The sequence below is a fragment of the Corvus cornix genome, chromosome 11 (assembly GCF_000738735.6).
Source record: "Corvus cornix cornix isolate S_Up_H32 chromosome 11, ASM73873v5, whole genome shotgun sequence".
Classification (NCBI taxonomy): Eukaryota; Metazoa; Chordata; class Aves; order Passeriformes; family Corvidae; genus Corvus; species Corvus cornix.
Genome location: NC_046341.1, coordinates 1,399,640 through 1,420,065, shown reverse-complemented (window position 1 = coordinate 1,420,065; position 20,426 = coordinate 1,399,640). Strand labels below are relative to the sequence as shown.

The 20,426-nt window shown below is 62.1% G+C and overlaps 1 long non-coding RNA gene across 1 annotated transcript; it reads right to left on the bottom strand.

Annotated features, from left to right (window-relative positions):
- Positions 1-12,860: 12,860 nt before the first annotated feature.
- Positions 12,861-19,845, bottom strand: LOC120410629. Its single transcript, XR_005602925.1, has 2 exons — positions 19,050-19,845; positions 12,861-15,174 (listed from the first exon to the last, which is right to left on the bottom strand). It is a non-coding gene; the product is annotated as an uncharacterized LOC120410629 (long non-coding RNA).
- Between the last annotated feature and the right edge of the window lie 581 nt (positions 19,846-20,426).

Below are 20,426 nucleotides of genomic sequence, written 5' to 3'. Positions count from 1 at the left end.
GGCGCCTGCCCGGCCGCCAGGGCCGCTCATGTGACGGCCGGGGCCGCGGTGGCAGCGGAGCCGTGTCCCATGGCGAGGGGAAGGTGAACAGCTGCCGGGCAGTGATAATGCGGCGGGTGGGGGTGGCCGGGCAGCTGCGCCCGTGTCCTTCCCCAACAGGAACCATCTGTGACCAAGCCCAGCTCTGCCTTCCCTATCAGCCATTCCGGTCTGACTTTCCAACAACTTCCCCTTCGCGCCGGCTTCACTTCCTCACTGCGAGGGGCCGGCGCGGTGCAGCTCGGCACGGGCAGCGCGGGGCAGCGTGGCACGGCAGGACCGGCACGGCACGGCTGTCACCGTGCACGGTGGCATGGCACAACCAGCACAGCACGGCATGGCACGGTTGTCCATTTGCAGCCTGGCACAAGCCTCGCCCCCCCCTTGCTACAGCCCCTTTGCCTGGGGTCACCCATGGGATGAGGTTTTCCCACGGCTGCTGCTGCTGATCTGCAGCTGCAGCATCACCCCGACCTTCTCAGCACTCGGGGTGACCCCCCTGTGCAGCCCATCCCTGCACCCCCCGTCCAGGCCCCTCAGCGCCGGAGTTTGGGCTCCCCAAGAGCTGTCAGCGAGAGAGAAACAACTTGTTAGAAACCCGAAAGGCGGCTCTGGGCTGCAGGTGGGAGGGAGGAAACGTGTCCTAAAAATACAGCAGCGCCTGCACGGTCCCCGAAGGTGGCTGAGCAGATGGCGTGTCTCGGCGGCCACCTGGGCTCCCGCAGATGGTACCCGGGGCTCCCCGCTTTGTGCCCCCCGCCCAGGGCTCGGGGGGGGGGCCAGGGAGGGCTGGGTGGAAGTGGGGAGGAGGGTACCGGGGTGTGGGGGTGCTGTGCTGCGGGGGCAGAGGGCAGAGCGGGGTGTCACCAGCAGGGTCTCTGCCCTCTGGGTGCAGCCCTGAGCCCCAGGGGACGTCGAGCATGGTCTGGGTGCTGCAGGGAGAGGAGGGGAAGCCCCAGCACGGGGCTGACGTGCTGGGGAAAGGGCCACAAGCTGCAAACCACAGCCTGACCCTTCCAGGACTGTGTGTTTGGGGGGAGATGCCACAGCTGTCCCCTGCACAGTTCTGCCCCAGACCCACATCCTGCGTCCCAGCAATGCTGGGACACCCCAGATCTGTTCTACCCACCCTGGAGATGCCCGTGCCCCACCAGCACAGGCACAGCAGCCTGAGTACGGACTGAAGGCTGGCAGAGGTTTTGGCAGGATTTCCAGCTGTGTTTCCGGCTTTGGCTTCTTCCCCTTTTCTTTCTGGTTGACTCAGGTGGGCAGGGTGTCATCGCTCGGGGTTTTGCCAAGCTGCCCCTTGCCCCTTGGCTCAGCACGGGACACGGAGAGTGGCCACTTCTGGGGAGTGTCCCAGGGCAGCGAGTCAAAACAAGAGGGTTTCAGGGCCGGCCAGGAAAATCCCACCCAGCGGCGGCCCCGTGTCCCGTGTCACCCGCGCGGGCGCGTTTTCTCCGCCAGGAAACGGAGAGCACCTGTCCGGGCAGCTGCAGGCGCCGGGCTGCCGGGGAATGCCCCAGCACGGGGGAGAGCCCTGAGCTCTGCCCCAGAGTGCAGGGAACCCCCGGGGTCCCGGGGGCTGGCTTGGTGCAGGGGGAACCTCTGGGATCCAGAGCTCTGACTCACGGAGGGAGGGGAACCCCTGGGATCCCGGGGTTTGGCGCGGTGAGGGGAAACATCTGAGCTCTCCAAACACGGAGAGGAACCCCTGGGGGTGTAGGACCCACCGTGGCATGGGGGAACCCCTGGGCCGCGGGGTCTGCCCCGTCACAGGTGACCCCTCCCGCCCACGCTCCGGGAGCCGCCGGCGCTCCCGGCCGGTTTCTCTCTGAGTCAGAGCCGCTCTTGCTGCCGAGCAGAAACTTCCCCCTGCTAAAGGAGAAGCAGGACGGGCCCCCACCGCACCCACACTCACGGCGAGGTGGGGGAAGGAGGGCAGAAAGCCCTGGGGGTCTCGCTACCTCCGCAGGTACCGGGGCTGTGCCAGCCCCGTGCTCGGGGGAACATGCCATGGCATGGCACGGCACGGCATGGCATGGCACGGCACAGCACGGCACGGCATGGCATGGCACGGCACGGCATGGCATGGCACGGCACGGCATGGCACGCTTCCCCAGTGCTGGGAAATGCCCCCTGCCCATGTGCCCCACTGCCTGCAGAGCCCCACTGCCTTCCCCTTTCCATTTGAGAGCAAATGGGGGGGGAACAAGGGGGAAAAGGAAGCGGCAGCAACAACCGGTGAGCAAAACATCCCCGGCAGCTGTCGGAACCGAACCGAGACCATCACCTCCCAAAAGGGGCTGGGATGGGGGCACGGCCCCAGCCTGGGGCTGGCACGGGGCTTTATCCATCGATGCTTAAATCTGCCTCTTCCCGCCCAGGGAAATGGGGATGCAGGAGCAAAGGCAGGCGCTGGGAATGGAAAGGAGAGCGATGGCCGAGCCAGGGACGTGGGAGCTGCCGAGAGTTCACAGGGAACACAAAGACAAATTCTTTAAGAAAAAAAAAAGAAATCAAAGGGATGTGGAGAGGGAGATAAGAGGGAAGACAGAGCAGGGAGACGGAGAGAGCGGAGAGGACGCGGGCAGAGGGAGGCAGGCGGCGCGGGGAGGCGAAGCGGGAGCCGGGGGAGCTGTCTGGCGCGTCCCTATCGCCTCTCTCCATCGCGGGAGCCCAACCTCAAGTAGTTTTTCACTGAGATTGGAGTGATCAGGTAGGGCTGCCCTCGGCGGCAGCTGCGGGGCTGTGAATAAGCACCTGCTTATCTCTGCCCAGCGGCTGTGCGCGGCTGCAGATTGCGGGGGGACGGGAGCTGGCTGCCGGCTGCGATTTCCATATCAGCGCCCTGCAGCCGCCTGCGCCAAATAAACACAACAGCCCCACGGACAAAAGGTTAATTATCAATTTTCAGAAAGGGAGAGAGAGGGGAGGGGGAGAGGGGAGAGCGGCGGCCGTCGGCGGCCGCGGGGACGCGCAGCCGGGCCCTGACGGGGTGCTGGGCTCGGCGCCCCGGGCACAGCGTCCCTGAGCATCCCCGGGGCTCTGCCGGCACCGGCCGGGCTGTGGGGAGGGGCGGGGGCGGGGATGGGGACAGGGATGGAGACAGGGATGGAAATGGGGATGGGGCAGGGATGAGAATGAGGACAGATATCGGGATGGGGGCAGTGACAGGGATAGAGATGGAGATGAGGACAGGGATGGGGATGGGGACAGATATGGAGATGAGGACAGAGGTGGGGAAGGGGACAGGGATGGTTCTGTACAAGCACAGGAGCAGTGGGACCTGGGGGGGACACAGGGGAAAGAAAAAGAACCCCTCCCAATACCCTGTTTCAGCCTTGGCTGGGCAGAGGCAGGACTGGAGGAAGGCACATCCTCCTCCTCCTCCTCCTCCTCCTCCTCCTGGGCATGCAAGGCCCTGCTGGCTCCACTTCCCGCAGCCACATTTCTGTATTCAACAGCTTTCTCCTCTTATCAAAGCGACCATGAGCTCCCAGCTCGGCTGGGCCACGGGGCCCAGGGAAGGAAGGGCTGGGTGGTGGCATCACCTGCTTGTAGCTGAGACCACGTGAAGCCATCAGGGATCCTCACGGGCTGTTAATCACTGTGCATGGGGTCAGGGCTTGTCCCTCTCTCCTGACAATCGGAGTTGTTAAATGCGGCCAGGGGTGCTGGTGTTTCCCTGGTGTCACCCACCCTGTCCCCCGCGTTCACTCGGGGCTGCAAAACTTCTCTCCTGCTGCAGCCATCCCTGCTCCAGGATGGTTTTGCCATCCTGCATGTCCCACTCTCAGCACACCCTGGCCAGGGAGCACTGCCCCGAGTGTGCTCAGGATGCTCCCAGCTCCCACGAGGAGACACAGAACCCAAAAGAGCCTCCCAGGGCAGCAGCCACGCTGCTGGGAAGCCTCGAGCCCACACGGCACCAGATTTAGCCACAGACATGCTCCTAAAAATAGCTGGGAGCTGAGAGGCTGCAGAGCTGCATCTGCTGTCACAGGGAGCAGACTTGGAGCTCCAGCCCTCATCCTGTGGGGCTGGGATGGATGGGGCTGGGATGGATGGAGCCGTGGTGGACAGAGCTGGGGTGCACAGGACTGGCCCCAGCACAATTCGGCTCAAGGAGAGCTTGGATGCAGCCATCCCTGTGCCAGCCTGATGCCAGGGACCGGAGGACACCGGCATGGAGATGAGATGCTCTTGGTGCTGGGATGGTCCTAATCCACTGGGGAATGAGATGTGCAGCTGTGGATGAGGACACCGAGGGCTGAAGGTATTTAGCACCTTTAGTGCAGGCAGGGCTCTGCAGCTCCCATCTGGGGGTGCTCCAGGGCTCCGGAGGGGCCAGGAAATGGGTGTCCCCAGGGATTTGTGGGGAGAAGCTGGGGACAGAGCCAGCACTCAGAAAGCGGTGGTGCCTGGCTGTGAGCTGTGGTGTGGCCCCAAGCTGCTCCACATCCCACGAGGGGCCTGACCTCCAGCTGATAAAACACGCTAAAAATACCGGGATAAATATGAGGGAATGCAGGCGGGGTGTGAGCATCCCGGGCTGGAACAGCCAGCCCCCCTCCAGCCCTGCCCAACCCCCCCAAATAACCCCAGCCCAAAATACTAACCCGGGGCCCATCTGGTGTCCAACTGATGAGCACAGATGTGTTTGGGATTTCCGAGCCGGCTGGCAGCCGTTCAGACCTGTCGCAAGCTGCACCTGCTGCAGGATATTTTCCCTTCTGGATTTAATCCCCATTCCCCCAGCAGCCCCAGGCATCCTCCAGGGCTGGGCGGGCAGAAGGAGACCCCCCCCAGGTGATGACCTTCCTGACCCGTGCCCATCCCTGCCATAAATATGGATGTGGAAGCAGGAGAGGGGGGAATTAAATGCCCAAGAAGGGTCGTGTGGTGCCCAAATCCCAGCCCCCCACAGAGGAAATGCCCGGGGGAGGGGTTGGTGTCACAGCCACCCTCCCCCAGGATGGATTTCAGCACCTCTGGGTGTTTTGGGAAGGTCAAAGGGGATTTCTGGGAGCATCCCCAGCCACAGAGACCTGAGCCTTTCATTGCAGGCACCGAGCCCGAGCGCTGCTCTGGGGTTTGGAAACCATCCAGTGCATTCCCAGCCCCCCACCGTTCCCCCCAAATTAACACACCACTCTTATGTTTTAACAAGGCTCTCCCAGCTCAGATGTTGACCCCTGTGATGATCGTGGAGCCTGCGGAGGGAATAAACAGCAAATCCCCTTTTAAATGAAGGGCTCGCCGAGGGATTAGGAGCAAAGGGGTGGCCTGTCCTCCCCGGCCCCCCCCGGGGGCTGCCTGTGCAGATATTCCGGGCAGGAGAGGCCTCGTCTGTCCGTCTGGCCCGTCTGAAGTGGTCCTGGGCGATAGGGAGTGATTAGGATTAGACACATCCAGGATGAGAGTTTTTTCACCAGATAGGGATGATAATGGGACCCGTGGGGAGGATTACGGCCCCGTCTCTCCAAGAGAGCGGCCATCTGCGTGTCCGTCTCCCGGCGGCTCTGCTGCCCCAGCGCGTCCAGCCGGGCTCTCCCTTGTCCGTGCTGGCTCCCGGGATGGCAGCACTGACCCGCTGCACCCATCGGGGCTGGGCCTCCCGCTCTGTCCCCACCAGGGTCACATGGGAATAAGGGCCTGTGGCCATCTGGGGTGGCAGAAGTGCAGTCCTGCAATGAGCACAGCACCCAGCATCCCTCCTCCCTGGGGCACCCAGCACCCCTCATCCCTAGGTACCCAGCACCCCTGGGCTATCCAGCATTGCTGTGCATCCCTGGGGTGCTCAGGCATCCCTGAATCCTCAAGGCACCCAGCATCCCTGCATCCTTGGGGTACCCAGCATCCCTCATCCCTGGGGAATTCAGGCATCCCCCCGATGTGTCCTGGCTTGGGGCCACCTCCACACACCCGGTATGCTGCCGAGGGAGCAGGGTGACACATCCCTGTGAGCACAGCTTGAGCCTCTGCCATCCCTTGACTTTCCCATCCCTGGAGCGAGACGAGCGCTGCTGGCCCGGGCTCCGCAGGGAGGAGAGTGGTGAGAACTGGCCCGTTCCCATCGCCCCCATCCCGCTCCCTCCCGGCAGCATTTTTCCCTGCTGAAGTCAGAGGCACCCGGCAGAACCCCGGCTCCTGCCAAGCACAAACATTTCCTATTTGGGATGTTCACGCCGTGGCCTCGGCCGTGTGCGTGGCCGGAGGATCCCAGGGAAGGCTGGAGCTGCTGTGCCTGCCGTGATTATGGAGAGAGAGAGAGAGAGAGAGTGGCGTTTTGAAGTTTGGATAAAACCTTAATTGAAGTCTTGGCTGGTGTTAATTATATTAAAGGCAGAGTGAGCGATGGGCTTTTTATTAGTTAATGAGGATTTTCATTTTCCGATGGAGGAGCCCTTTGATGTTTCCAGGACTAATGGCTGTTAAATTCAACTTACTCGCTTTGCCAGTGCTGGAGGGTGATGGGGAGCAGGGGCTGCTCCAGACACGGTGCCCAAAGCCCTGGGAGCCACCAGCCACTGTGGAGAGAGGACAGGGATTCTCCCACTACATCCTCACCAGGGTCATGTGGGAACAAGGATTTGTGGCCATCCGGGGTGGGAGATGGGCTATCCTGCCCATGAGCACAGCACCCAGCGTTCCTGTGTGTCCCTGGGGTGTTCAGGCATCCCCTGAATCCCCAAGGAACTCTGCATCCCTGCATCCCTGGGACACTCAGCATCCTTGGACATCCCTGGGGCACGCAGCATCCCTGCATTCCTGGGGCACACAGCATCCCTGAGGCACCCAGCACCCCAGGCTATCCAGTGTCGTGCTCTCCACATGGATTTTTCCAGACTATCTCCAAACGCCATGCCAGGCTTCCTCCCTCCTCCCGCAATTAGCATTTATTATGATTATTTTGCATTCATTACCCACGGAGCCAGAGCTCTACCCCATCTGAAATCGTGTGCAAATTCCCTTTGCATCCCTTTTCCCAGCCTTGCAGGGGAAGGGCTGCACAGTTTGCCGTGAACACTCCGGGCTCGGGGAGCGCCGCCGTCGGTGCTGGTCCCTTGCCCCAGCCACGTGGCCACGGCTGCTCCCCAGCTGGATGATTTGTAGCATTAATCAAGGCCCAGAGTACTTTGCATTTCAAATGCTGGCAGGGAAGAGCCAGGCAGGAATCTGGGCTTTGGGGAATATTCAGGAAGAAAATGGGTTTGTCCTCAGCCTCGCCTCGGCCCACGGGAGGTTCCAGGGTGGGAACTCGTGGCACCCCAGTGGGTTCTCCCCACATGGCATGGCCCAAGGCAACCCAGCAGCTATTTAAGGAGTTTTTGGGGTGCCCAGTGGGGCAGGATGGGGTGGGATGAGGGGTTGGCGGCAGTGGGCACGGGACCCTCTGCAGCAGCACTGTGACAGCAGTAAGAGACATTCGAGGGGCTGGGGGGCAGTGGGGTCCCCCAAGGCTGGGTCAGGAGTGGATGCTTCTCCCAAGCCCCCCAAATGGCAGCTCAGCCCCTCCTGGGGGCCACTCTGTGTGTGGCTGCCGTGGGGCAGGAGGGGAGGGCAGGGGGGGCTCTTTCCTGGTAATTACCCCTCGTCCTTCCCAGCCAGGCTCATGGAGGGAGCCGGGGGGGACACAGCTTAAGCTATCAATGGTCCTGCCTTGATGGGAATAAAATATGCGCTGAAAGACATGAAAATGGAGTAAATAAAAGAGATAAAAATGGAACGATCAAGCCAGCAACTTCTCCTCCTCTGATTAAAAAGAGGGAGTGGGGGGGGGAGAGGGGATGCGCTGAGCCCTTGAAGAGGCAGCTGCTGCCGCAGCCGCAGCCCTGATAAAGGGGCTGAGCAGCCTGTTTGGGAGAGATAAAGTGAAGTCCCAGCGTTTCCTGTCCTCAATCCAAGCCTTACCATCAATATTAATACAGCCTGACAAACTGGCGTTTAAGATAGAATAAATATAGACTGGTGCTGCTATTACCTAGACCTTATTAATCTGCTTGGAGGCATTTAAATGCCGTTAAAAATATGGAGTTTACTCGCTGGCACTTCAATAGCTTTACAATCCATCAGCGTTTTGTTTTCCACCCTCCTCCTCCCCTTCCCGAGGTGTTGGCTCCGGGTGCCCACTGACCTGTGCTGCTCCGGGCTGGGAGAGAGGAGCCGAGGGGGGAGCTGAGGTGGGAGCTTGTCTGAAGGATGATGAGGATGGGTGGGAGCTCAGCCCAGGGCATGGGGGCACAAACCCCTTGGAGACGGAGAGCAGAGCATCCCAGGACTGGAGGTCCAAGACCCTCGTGCTCAGGTGATGGAAAACGCACCTCCCGGGCACCAGGAGGACCCCGGGGCTCCCAGGTGCAGCAGCCAGAGCCCCCAGCCAGGGAAGCAGCCCCCCCTGGAGCCCCAGTTTGCCTGTGGGATGGACAGGAATCCAGCAGCTGCTTGGGAAGCTGATCCCCGTCGTGTTTCCTCTGCTCCTGGCAGCATGGATGCTGAGCTGCCATATGTTGTGGCACCCACATGCTCCTTCCCTGCCAGCCCTGTGCCAGACACACTGCCTGGTGCCCGGCACCCTTCCCCGGGCCATCCCGTTGCCTCGGCATCCACAGGGTGGTAGGAGCAGTTCTGGATTCATGAGTGCCAGGGTGCATGGCAGGAGGGACCCTGGTGTGGGGCAGGACCCCTGGGTGCCGGGCACACGGCAGGGTGTGGGATGGGATCCATGGGTGCCGGGCACACGGCAGGGTGTGGAGCAGGACCCACGGGTGCCGGGCACACGGCAGGGTGTGGGATGGGATCTACGGGTGCCGGGCACACGGCAGGGTGTGGAGCAGGACCCACGGGTGCCGGGCACACGGCAGGGCCACCACCCGCGGAGGTGGCGGGCGCAGATGGGGCGCGCGGGGCAGCGGCGGCGGCGGGAGCGGCGCTCATTAGCCGTGTATTATTCATCGGCAGCTTCTGTCGCCTGCCATCTGCTCCGGCTGCGCGGCGGGCGGGCGGCAGCAGCCTAACGGGGCTGCGCGGCCCCGCTCCTGCTGTCACACCTGGGCCGCCACGGGAGCCGGCCCCGCGCGGGGGTGGCACCCCGGGCAGCCGGGTGCGGTGCGGGCTGTCCCCGCTGTCCCCCGGGGTGATGCTCCACGGGGTGGGTGCCTCGAGGCAGGGAAAGGGAAGAGAGATTGCACGCACTGGGTCATGCCATGGGTGCCCGGGCTTGTGGCACACCCGGCGCTCAGCCCCGGGCAGGATCGGGCCCTTCCCAGTTTTGAGGCTGTTCCGAGGTTCTGCCCAAATCTGGGGCTGGGCCGTGCGTCAGCGCCCGGAGCAGGGCATGCTTCTCGGAGCACAGCAGCCAAGCTCATCCTGTATCCAAGCAACACCTTCATCCCCTCACCTTTTAATTAAAACACTTGATGAACTTCACAGTGAGAGCGTGGCAGCCCCGTGGGCTCTCCAGAGGCGCTGCCTGTGCAGGAGGTGAGGTCCCAGCACGGGGGTGTGCATTGTCCCACTGTCCCACTGTCCCATTTCTGCCCCTCCACTGCATCCTGCGGCTCACGTGGGATCCCCGGAGCACCCACCAGGCCAGGAGCTCACTGCTCTACATTGATAATTGCCGGGTTTAATTACTTGGCAGCCAAATGACCTTTTGCATCTTCCAGCAAGGCCGTGAAACGCCTCCCTGAGTGGGAGCAGCCATGCAGTGGGAATGTGACAGGGCTGACACACCACCGGCTTCACCCCGACGGGGTGACAGGGACAAGGCAGGGTGAAAACAGGACCAAGGTGTCCAGGGACAGGACCCTGCAATGTCCTTGGGGAGAGCTGGGAACTGCTATCCATGGGCTGGCCTTGGCCTGGGAGGGAGCATCCCTGGGGCAGAGCCAGTCCTGGGGTCCCCATCCTGGCACAGGGTGCAGCTCTCTGGACATGGAGGGTCCCTGCTGCCCCTTTGCTCTCCCAAGCTGCCTCTAGAGCAGCCTCATCCCTTCTCTTTCCCTTTTCTCCTGGAAATAAGGCCCCACAGCTCAGCAGAGGCTGATGCCAGCCCACAAGCCAGGCACAGCCCCTGCCTGCACCTCACTCCATGTGCTCTGCCCGCTGCCAGCCTTCGCCTCTCCCTCCCGCGGAAAGGAGCCCTTCTCCTGGTGATAATTACGGAAAAGTTCAGTGCTGAGAGAGGCGGGGGGAGGGATGTATTAAAATGCATGCGCACAGCTTGGGCCTCGCAGCAGATGTTGGCATAATTAGAGAGGAAAAAATTATGAAATTAATTTGTGGTTCAATGTAAATTTTGGCGTTGGGGGGAAAGCTGGCGCGTGCTCCCTGCCTGCCACAGGGACCTGCCAGGGGTCTGGGGGAGCACCGAGCCCAGCAAGGGGGCAAGGGATGGGAAATGCCTGCCCTCAGCGAGGATGGGGTTTGGCAGTGCTGCATCCCAGCTCTGTCACCATGGAGAGGTTGGGAACAGCCTGGCAAGGGGGTGACCAGCCCAAGGAGAAGGATCACCAGCCCAGGGAGAGGGACCACCAGCCCAGGAAGCTGGGCCACCAGCCTGGGGACATGAAGTGCCCTTCCCTCCAAATGAGGATGCAAACAGAGGAGGGTTAGGGAGGAAAAATAAAAAGCAGGGTCCAGCAATGGCCATGGTTTGGAGTTTCTGTTGATCCCCACAAATACACGTTTGTTGATACGCTCAGTGTCACAAACAGCCTGGGGGCCCTTCCCTTTAGGGGGACACAGTTGGGATTGTCCTTTAGGGGGGACACAGCTGAGGTGTGTGAGGACCATCCTCATACACACTGGTGACATTCCCACACCACGCTGGAGCCAGACAAAGCTTTGCTTTCCCCGCTCGGCTTTTCCCATCCCCTTTTCCCTCGGGAGATGAAGAGGAATTAATATCTTTCACCTCCCCCCGGCCCCCCAACCCCCCCCCGGCCCCGGGGAGGAGGTGCAGGCTCAGGTTAAAGCTCCCATTGATCGGCACCTCCTCCAGCCAGGGCTCTGCACCGTGCTGGGCCAGGGCTGGCTTTGCCACCCCTGGGGGGCGACGGATGTCCCGTGCCAGGTGGGCACAACCTGACCCCACCACCTGGGAAATCGGGGTCAGCCCCAGGGTCCATGACTGTGCTTAGCCGGGCAGAGTGGGGAGAGGGGGCTTTGTGCTGGACCTTGCACCCCCACCTCTTGCAGGTTACGTTTATTTGGGGGGACCCTGAATTTGTGCTGCTGAAGGAGAGGAGGAGCTGCAGGAGGCAGTGGGGATGGGTCAGACCTGAGGTCAAGGAAGATGTGCCCAACTCGGAACCACCAAAACTCGATGTGCCCCCAAAACATGCTCCCAAACCATGGGAGAGCCGCCAGCATGGCCCTGAGCAACCCTAGAAATTGTGGGGCTTGCAACCCTCTGCTCTTCCCAGCTCCGTGGTGCCAGTTCCCCTGGGCAGCCCAAAGCACCAGGACCGCAGGGAGGGACACGAGCAGCCCCCGTGGGTTCCCAGCCCTGGCTGTGGCCACCCTGTCCCTTTCCTTGTCCTCCACAGCAGCTTCACCAGGGCTGGCCCTGCAGCCTGGGAGTCATTCCCACATCCCAGTTAATCTGTGGGGTAAGTGGAGGTGCATCCCTAGGATTTAGCGATGCTGTTGGTGAAGACAGGCGTGGTGGGGTGAGAGGAGAGGGGGTCTCCCTGTTCCCCACACCGGCAGCGCTGGGCAGCATTGGGATGCTCTGGGCATCACTTACTGGGAGAAGTGAGATGGGGAGAGCCCGGCAGAGACCCCCGGCACCCCTCACCCTCCTCCCGCAGCGCTGAGCAGAGCGGGTGCCACAGCCAGGCACGGGCACCGCGGGCACGGGCTCGTCCTGGTGCCCGTGCGCTCCTGGTGTGGCTCCATCTGGCTCCATCTGCTCCCGCCCGGGCTCGGCGGGACCGAATGTGGGTCGTGGCGAGCGCGGGTGACACACCGCGGAGCGGCCGGGCAGCAGCTGATCCCCCCGGGCTGTGCGGGCTGTGCCGCCGGCCGGGATTACCCAGCTGCTGCCGAGCTGGCACGGGGACCGTCTCCTCCGAAAGGTTCCCTTCCAGGGGATTACGGATAATGCATCTGGAGCAGCACTCGCTCATCCAGGTTTGTGATTTATCTGAAAATCAAATTCCAGTAATCTCGCCTGCCATCTGGCCCCCGCCGACACGCGGCCGCCCCGGCGGGCGGGGGGCAGCGGCAGGATCGGGGCGGGGGGCTCCGTGTCCCTCCCGAGCCTCCTCCGTGGGAAGGACAGAGCGGGCTGTGGGTCCCTGGGGTGGCAGGAGGCAGCCGGGGAAGGACGTGCCCCAGGAAGCATTTCCGGGCGGGTGCGGAGTGCCAGGATGCGGGCAGGACGCGGAGAACTCAGCCCCTTGTAGGGATGTCCCTGTGTCCCTGTGCCCCACACATCCCTGGATGCCACGATGTGGGCAGGACCCGGAGAGCTCAAACCCGTGCAGGGATATTCCTGTGTCCCCGCACATCCCTGGATGCTCCCGCAGAGCTCAGCTCCTTGCAGGAACACGGGCAGGAGGAGGCGATGGGGAGGAGGGGACGACCCCTGCCCTGCCCAGGGGACATCCTGGCAGCAGGGATGTCCCGTGGCCCAGCAGGAAAGGCAGAAGAGAGCAGGATCCATCCTTTCCCGCGGCAGGAGTGGCCCAGAGGGGAGCCGGAGCCCCCAGCATTCCCCTCCCTGCCCCTCATTCCCAGCTCATTAAGGCTCTCCCATTATTCTGACATTTTGTGCGCGTCACGTAGCGGGAAGAAGTAATTTACTTAGAAGAAATTAAAAGTTCATTTTAATTGAGCGCACACTGCAGTATGCAAATGCGGGCGCATTATGTACACTGATGCGGAGACAAAGGCTGTAATCAACTGTTAACCCTTTCCGAGCCAGCCCCGCGCTCCTCCGCAACGCCGGCACCGCTCCGGCCACTCCGGAGACCCCACACCCCCATTTGGGATGTGCCCCTTGCCCGCAGCTCCGCGCTCCTGGAGCAGGGGGCAGGATAAACCCCCTGGGCATTGCTCGGTGCCGGCTGGGATGCGGGACTCAGACAGGGATGCCGAGGATGGAGGTGTCCCCAAATCGCTGTGACGCGCTGGGATGGCTCCGAGCCAGAGAGACAGGGTGGATGATGGGGCAGGGGGTCTCCAGGGGTGAGGAAAGCATTTTGGGGGGCTGGGATGGAGGTGCAAAGGGGATATCACAGGGGATACAAGTCCAAAGGCCAAACTATGGCTCCTTGCAGCTGAGACCACCCTCAAATCCGGCGGTACCTGGACAGTGATAGCTGGGTTTGAGGGTGGTCCAGCTGTGACAAGCCCATGAGATTCCCAACATCCTGTTGCTATTTTTTTTTAATGTTTTTTTTACTACCTGTCAGACCTGAGATTTTTTTAATGGCAGAGCAAATGGAACTGGCTCACAGATGCAAGATGACAGCCCGCTGCAGGAGACAGACAAATTACCTCTAACCTCGGCTCAAGACGCCCACAGACTCCCAAACAAAGGGAGATGGTGTTTGGGGGGGCTGCAATGAGTTGTGGATGCTCAGCCAGGCTGCCCACCCTGGTCCTTGGGTGCTCTTTGTGTGCAGCATCCGTGGGGATCCCACATGCGCTAATTCCATGGGACACTCCCGCTGCAAAGGGATTTTGGGGAAGGCACGTGCCCATCCAACATCATATCATGATGTTAAAAATCAGGGAGATGTGAGGGCAAATGCGTCCCTTCGAAGGGAACACACCGAGGATGACAGAGTGGACCCAGCCACCCTTTGCAGGAGGGATGATCCCTTCTCCTGGCTTTGCCAAGGACGGCAGGGACAGATCTGGGATGGGACCCCGCCACCCTGAGGGGGTGAGAATGGAACTTTTCAGCCCGGAGCCACCACGGGGAGGAGGTCTGGGGGGCACCTTGGAGCTGCCACCTCCACCTCATCTGCCCTTCATCTGCCCTGTGCTCCCAGGAGCTGCAACCCCAGTGCTCCCAGTGAGCTCCCGAGGGCAGCCCGGGTGGTCGGGAGGATTTAATTGCTGTGTGTAACCTTTGCAGCCCGTCCCACGTGCCGGCTGGGCGCCGGCTCCGCGGCTCCAGATGGCACCCGGGAAAGAGTTAAGTCCGCTGTGATCAACAGCAAGAAGCAAGTGGTAAACAGTTTTTCTCTCCCTCTGCTAAATTAATATGCAAATTCCCCCCCTTCTCTCCCCCCCCTTGCTTCGAAATTAGCGAGGTAGAATGCTTGGGCTAATTATGCATTCAAACGAGCAGGCTTCGTTAATGTGGCACTAAGAGGAGCCTGAAAATGATTGTGAGACGATGAAATTGAAATTGGAGCACGGCACTTCTAATGCATCTGGAGTCACTCTTGCATGCCCCGGCAGATGTAACCTGGCAGTGACCGGCAGCTCCCGCCTGTGCCCGGGCACCCGCAGCACCCCAGCACCCCCAGCACCGCCTCCAGCTCCCCCATCCCACCCCAAAACCTACCCCGTTACAAGATTTCCCAGCCCAGTTCCTTGGGGATAGAAGGGTGGGATGGCCCCGTGCACCCCGAGCTCCTGGTGTGGGGTAGGGATGGGGCACGGAGAAGGGTTGGGATGAGAAGTGATGGTGCTCCAGGTGAGCAAAGCAGCTTCTGGCACAGCCCTCGGAGTGTCCATGCAGGTCTCCTGGGTGATGCTGACATCAGCCCCTGTGCTCCCATGGTCTGGAGCAGGGCTGGGAGCTTGGTTCCCCCTTCCCAAGCAGAATCTTGGCCCCAGGGCAGCCAGCAGGGCCTGGGTGTGTTTGGTAAAGCTCCACTTGTGCTTGCATGGATAAACCTCTGGATGGATAAACCTTCTTCACTGCTGGGGACGCTGAATCCTGGTGGCTGCAGGAGGGTCACTGGGGAAATCCCATTCCCACTGCCACATCCCAGCAGATTTGGTGCTCAGCAGTTGTTGGCACATCCCAGCAAGGACCAGGCTGGTGGCACATCCACATCCATCACATCATGTGAGCCACAGCCCCAGGATTTTCCCACAGCGGGGAGGGGTGGCACGGTGGCATCCGGGGCCAGACTGGGGCTGCTTCCATGGGACTGAGACCTGCAGAGGAAAAGTGGGAGAGAAGGTTGAGGGTGACGAGACAGAGATGTTTTATTTTTGGGGATGTGTTAGGCTGGGGATGAGCAGCCACAGGCTGCGACGGGCACACGGGCTGATGAGGGATTCATGGGAACACTGGCTCAGGATGTCACCAGTCCCAGTTCTCCACTGGGATAACTGCTCCCTGCCATCTGCACAGCCTTGGATGCAGCCACCCAAGGGCTAAACCCAACTTCCCATGAGACCCAGCAGCACCGTGGGACCAGCAGAGACGGACGCAGGTGTTAAATATTCATCAGAGGTGTGGAATTTACTGGAAGCATCCATTAGGAGGTAATGCCCAATCCGCAGCGCTCTCCCGCAGCCGGGCCATGCCGAGGTGGGTGGAAGGCGGCGGGGGAGGAAGACGGATGCTCCGGAGGAGGCTGCAGAGCCACAAACCAGATGCACTGCTAGGAATCAATGAGGAGCTACAGACTTTAGGCGCTCAACCACTGGGAATGAAGAGAAGGAATAAACAGACAAGGAGATGAATAACACCCCGGAAAGCAGGGGAAGGAACGGGGGAGCAGCAGGGATACAGATCCGGGAGGAGACAATCCCTGGAACTGGGGTGGGTTGGAATGGCACAGTTTGGTCCAGGGGGATGCAGATCCTGAAGGAGATGATCCCTGGGAGCAGGGCGGGTTGGAATGGCACGGTTTGGTCCAGGGGGGTGCGGCACTCCCAGGAGCGATGTCGAGCATCCCAGAGGGATGCTGAGCAGTCCTGAGGACACACACCTTGGCAGGGGAGGCTGTTGGGCTTGGAGTGAGCTGTGGTGTGTGTGGGCAGGGCCGGGGCCAGGGCATCCCATAGGCATCCCTTGGGCATCCCACGGGCACCGGGACCGGCCGCACCGGCCGCGCTCGGCAGCGTGCCCCGGGGTCGGGGCTGGCACACGGAGGGGGTTGTTTTCCTCTTCTCTCCGGTAATTTTTCCCTCTGACTATGATGCATAGCGGTGCTAATTCGGCACGTTGCCATTAATTCCAGCACAGCTGCCGCTCTCTCCCTCAAGGCATTTCGCTAATACTCGGCTTCAGAGCCTCTCAGCAAATTAACATCATTTGTTCTGCAGAACATGTTTTATTTCTACACTACATGCATAGCTTATTACTCCTCCAGAAACTCGGGGTGTGCAGGAGGCAGCGCCATGGGCATGGCCCTCCAGAGCTGGCCCTGCTCCCCAGCTCGCCGTGCCCACCCCTGGGCAGGCACAGGGACACAGCACTGTCCCTCGTGCCACCTCACACTGACCCGAGCTGGAGCTGCAGGGATTTTCTCCCAGTACCGGGAGGCTGTGGTGCTGTTGAAACACCCAGAGCTGGTGATGTGAGGGGGGAATGGTGGCATTGTGCTGGATCGGTCACTGGCTGGCATCTCCTGCATCCCCCCGGCGTGATGCCACCTCTCAGTGCTCCTACATTTGGGGACAGAGGTGACAAGAGGTCCCGGGATCTCTGAGCCAGGCTGGGGGTTGCTGGGTGTGACACTAAAAGGAGCCAGGAGCCCCCAGGAGCAGCGGAACAGCTCAGACCCGCCGGCAGCAGCTCTGGGATGGAGCAGAGCATCTCCCACGTGGCCCTTGGTGCTGAGCCCCCGGGCTGCCGGCGGGGAGAGTGAGCTGGGCAGGGTGTCCCAGCCGGGCAGGGTGTCACCAGCCGGGCAGGGGGTCCTGCCACCAGCCACCACCCCACAGCCCCCGCCGGCGATAGTTTCAGGTCTTTCGCTTTGATTAAGGTTATTTAAGCTTTTAACCAAAACATAAAACCTGATTGTTTGCATAAACAACCTAATTGGATTATAGTGCACAGCATCGCTAATGCCGCGGGCTGGCTGGGAGCCGGCGGGAGCGGGGAGCACCGGGAGCCCCGGGAGCACCGGGAGCGCCGGGAACCGGCATGGACAGGGGACTGGTGAGACCCCTCCGTGCTCCACGCCGGGGTCTGCACCCAGCTGCCCCCTTCTCACAGCCACGGAGGGACCCTCCTCGGGGTGGGCGACCACCGGTGTCCCCACACGCGGCTCTGGCTGTGCCCTTGGTGTTGCCTCACCTGCAAGGCGAGAGGGGACAAAGCCCCCGCTCCGGCACCGCTGGTGGGAGGAGGAAGAGGAAGGTGGAGGTGCCGAGCGGGAAGCAGGGGGCCGGGAGCTTTGCAGGAATGCTGCCTGCGCAGCGTTTCCATGGCTGGGAGCTGCAGAAGGCTTTCATGGCAAGAGGCGGAGAGGCTCCATGAATATTTCATTAGGAAAGCAATGTGGTGTGCTGCAGAGAACATCTGGCTGGAGTCCCTGGAGACCCCTGCCTTGTGCAGGAAGCAGGAACTGTGAAATACGGAGGAAAACGAGGGAGAGGGGGAGCTGGGGGGATCATCCCGTGACACGGGGAGCGTTCCTGCCCTCCTGGCCCTCCCCGAGCAGCGCGGGGCAGGCGCGGGGCTTCGTCCTCTGGGGAATGACGGGAGCTGGAAAGGCTGTGGTGGTGCCATCCATGTGGAGGATCCTTCTCCGGACATTTTGGGGACCAGGCTGCAGCGGCCACTGTGTTTAATCCCGACATCCAGTGCAGGAATGGGCAGAGCTGCTCCTCCAGCTCAGAGCTGGGTGGCCAGGTGATCAGCCAGTGATGCTGGAGCACTGGGATGGGATGGGATGGGATGGGATGGGACATCTCCTCTTGCCCCAGTCCACATCGCTCTCAGGGAGATGCTGATGCCCTCGAAGCTGATGCTGGGGTCTCTGCCCTGGCTCCTGCAGGTGATGGGTGCTGAGGGAGGTTTGTCCTGCTGGGGTTGGTGCAGAGTGGACATCCCCGGGCACAGGGGTGCTGGTGGGCACAGCCAGGGTCCTTCAGGGGTGCAGAGCAGCAGGAATCGGGGCGCTGTGAGATTTGGGATGGCCAGCATCCCTGTACCCCTTCAGTGCCAGCTCCTTCCCCCAGCACGGGCCATGTTTGGTGCCTGGGGGCCCTTTTGCCATCCCCTTCACATGGTGCCAGTGGAGCAGTGATGCCACGCTGCTCCTGGCTTGGGAATGGCTCCAGCATTGCTCCTGCACCCCAGGCAGGCAGGAGGCTCTGCCACCCAGACAGGCACACGGCAGCACCAGGTCTGTCCTGCACCCTCAAGCCCCTTCCCAAGGCTCCCCACTCCCCCCACACTCCAACCCCACATGAACACCCACTCACACCCCGTCTCCTTCACCCAGAGCCCCGTGGCCACGACCCCGACATCGTGCGAGTCATGGCCACGGGACCACGAGCTTCCTGCAATCCTGCCCTTGCCTCCTCCTCCTCCCCAGCACGGTGATGGATGCAGGGGCTCTCTTCCCACCCTCCCGTTCTCCTCTTCACCCAGCACCAGGCTCTGCTCCGGGGCAGCCCCGGGCTGGGAGCAGGACACATCTCCCACGTGCCAGCGCTGCTGGCGGCAGGACTTCGGCTCACACCTCCCTTCCTGCAGCCCCACCGGCCCCGGCCCCTCCGCTGCCGGCAGACAAAGCCCAACCAGACAAAGCCACAACCTCCCTCGCCGGCCTCGCGTGCGACAAACCCTCTGTGCAGCCCCGGCCGGCACCCGGAGCCTGCGACTGCCCGTGCCAGGCGGCGGTGCGGGCAGGGCAGGGCTGTGGGACAGGCCAGGCAGGACATGGCGGGACAGGCCAGGCAGGAGATGGAGGGATGGCTGGGGAGGAGATGGAGGGATGGCCAGGGGGGAAATGGAGGGACGGCCGGGAGGCCGCGGGCAGCCCGCGCGGAGCGGAGCCGGCCGGGATGCAGAGCCCGGCACAGACACATGCACGCACACGCACACCCTGGAAAACGAAGGCAAGTACCTCTGTCCTCTCCGGCTCCTCCGGCTGCCGCTCGTCCTGCCTCGGCCACGCCGTGCCTCCGCCACGCTGCCCGTCCTCCATGTGCCCATGCCGGCACGCGCTGCCAGACCCTCCTCTCCGCCGCCGGTGGGTTTTGGCCCCCGCTGCCTGCTGGCGTTTTGGCAGCCTCGCCGCTCCAGCGATGGCATGTGTCCATTATTTTTTTTTTCCTCTCTCCCTTTCACAATCCGTCCTCCCCAGCCTTCTCTGCCGGTGCCTCCGGAGCCGCCTGCGGTGCCAGCTCGCAGGGAAATTGGCAGCGAGCGCGGCACAGGGATCCTCCAGCAGCTGACGGAGCCCTGCCAGGCGCAGGCAGACCTTCTGCCAGCCACCAGCCTTGGCACGGGGGGCCGGGGGGCCGTGGGGGCTGCCGAGGCTTGGCAGCCCTTCCCCGGCACGGCGCGCCCCAGCCGCCGCCACGGCTCCGCTGCCAAATGCCAAATGGGGGGAGGAAAAGGGGAGAACGCAGAGAAAGGAGTTGGCTTCGCAGTGCCCGGTGGCAGGGACCCACCAGGGACCCCTTCCCTCTGCCAGGGCCAGCTGGGCGATGTCCTCGTCCCTCGGCGGAGGCTCCGGAGCCTGTCCACGGTGCCGGTGTCGCATGGAGAGGCTCAGCCCCGTCTGCCCCAACTCGTGCCCCCAGCCCAGCCAGGAAAGCCCATCCCAGGCATGGCAAGCACCACCGCAGCCCGGCGATGCTGCGTGGCGAGGACGGCTCCCACAGACACACCTCTTACCCAGCATCCGTCTGCTGCACAGGGGGGCCCGGGAAATTGGGAAGGGGAGAGCGGAGGAGGGACTTGTGGTGATGGGTGGGGGGTTTTGGGGTGCCCTCTGGCCGTGTGTTGCCTGGCATGGCCATCTCAGCCTTGTGCAACACAGCATCCCCACCTCGTGCCAAAATCCTGGCCCCAGCGGTTCAGTCGTGCCATGACTCCATCCATGATACAGCGGCCAACCCTGCTTTTCCGGCTTTTCTTCCCAAAATTCCTGGATTGGGTGTCTTTTTGAAGGCAGAAGTGGGTATGCGGCTTGTGCCTCCACTGTAGTGTGGATGCTCCTGGTGCCGATGCCTTTGGAGGGCCCCTAAGGCCAGGGAACACGGATGGGAATGGCCGAGCAGGAGACAGGGACCAGCCCAGTTCCTGCCCATTTTCTCCCAAAATAAGTCATTTACTGGGAGCCTCACTCCTTGGGAGGCACAGGGGCACTGGGGCTGCCCCACTGCCCTCCCCAGCCCCACGGCCCAGCCAGGGCAGGCAGCAGGAGCACACGGAGAGAAGCGGCCATCCCTGGCTAACAGGTTTACCCCCTAATCAGGGATGTCTTTAATGGAGT